Below are 1,921 nucleotides of genomic sequence, written 5' to 3' on the forward strand. Positions count from 1 at the left end.
GAGAAATTGTTCTTGAGGGGATTGTACTAGGAGAGGGGTGAGTTAGAGGGGAGAGAGGGCCTTGAAAGGTGGTACATCTATCTGCAAAGCAGTTTCAGCCAAGTGTTTAGCCTGGTGACTACATCTACACTATGACCCGTTTTTCATGTGATAATTTTCGTCCTATTCAAGGAGGTTATAGGGCTATAACCTTTCAACATCATAACATTTCAACATCGACGATTTTGACTTCTTCAACACCTGTACAGACAAAATGAGAAGTCACCCAGATACTAAAACAAGTGACAGAAGAAATAGGAGTACATGCTCATTGTAACTGTCACAGGAATAGTATCTTTATTTCATACTTCGCCTCGCGTTTTGGCTGCACATTTTAGCTCACCTGTATCATAAACGATGGACATACCCAAGTACATGTATTATGCCAACAAGTGACCTCAACAGTGTAATTACGAGGTTCAAGTTAATATATTCCATGTATTTTTCACTAGACAACCAACTTCATAACCTGTGAGCCCAGTTTGAGAACTCAAAACCTCGCTAAACTCTTTCACACGGGAGTAAAGTTTTCATCCCTCTTCCAATAACCACCGGGTCACGTCTGTGCTCTCCTTCATCCGTCATTTTCATCGTTAATCCTCGTAGCCATGGTAACCAGATGTACGTCAGTTGTACTGGGATGATGTCTCTATCCTCGGTTTTCCAGTCTGGCAGTAAATATGAAGTCGTGCCAAGCAAAATTTGTGGCTGAAAATTACAATGTTTTTCTATTGCCTAGGTCTTTATGTGCATCAGAGAAATGCAATGATATGGGTAACAATCTTCTCCTGACACCTCAATGGTACAAAGCACACACACAGTCTCTCCGCGCAGTCTAGCTCAAGAGTGTCAACGTTCGAAATTTCTACAGTTGACATTTTTCTGTCAATTTTAGATTGACAGAAAAATGTCAACTGTAGAAAACTTGCGACACACTTTCGAGATAAAAGTGCACCCCACTTGCGACCATCCGCGGCAGCGATGCACTGCCTAGTCGACCAGAGTTGATAAAAACACACCACTGACTTTATCTTGATCTTATCGTGTCTACTGCTTTTTAGTATGCGCAACATGTTGTGTCTGCTAAGCACATAATGCGCCCAGAAAGCCCATAATGTGCTTACTAGAATTTCAAGTCCACAAGGATGTCCGGATGATAGATAACTTTGTGTTTCAGTCAGCTAGACTGTGCAACAAAGCTGATTCAGAACAATGGGTTTGGTCAAAGAGGTTATAGGGGGTGGTGGGTAGTGGGTACTGCATACTATGTTGATAGATCCAACGTTCCAAGCCCTATAAAGTTTATACAACAAGATTATCTATTTTTCTGTGTTTTGCACCTATTTTGGCAACAGTACCACTCCCTTTCATAACAAATGGACCGGACCTCACATCTGCTTAGAGATTACTAAATAATATAAAGATGAACTTCTTGGTTAATAATAGTATCTGCAAGAGGAAAGACTTAAATTGGAAAGCAAAAAATGACCATTCCCTGAGAATCGTGCTATCACAATGTTGTTACCCAACTCCGGTCAGTATGTCTTTTATCACTAGTACACAATGAATAGCAACCTACAACCTTCAGTCGTTACTGGAGGTACTAGAGTAAAGATGACTGTCACATCAAATCAAGCTTGTCTCAGGAAAAGGTTTAGGACGTCTCTATTTAGTCGAGAAAAGGGGTCAAGATCTTTCGTGGGGTACTTGCTTGTTCTATTCCCCGCTAAGTTCAATGTCAGACGTCTTATTCAGAACTTCTATTTTCCGTGGATACTTGAGTGGGGTCCAAAGTTGCTATGCCACTTGAGCCTTTCTGTTCTCATGATTCTATTCATCAGTTTCTCACACGGAGGCGGTCTGGGTAAATCTCCTGTGATGA

This window comes from Branchiostoma belcheri, unplaced genomic scaffold (assembly GCF_001625305.1).
Source record: "Branchiostoma belcheri isolate BF01 breed outbred unplaced genomic scaffold, Haploidv18h27 scaffold3, whole genome shotgun sequence".
In the NCBI taxonomy this organism is placed as follows: Eukaryota; Metazoa; Chordata; class Leptocardii; order Amphioxiformes; family Branchiostomatidae; genus Branchiostoma; species Branchiostoma belcheri.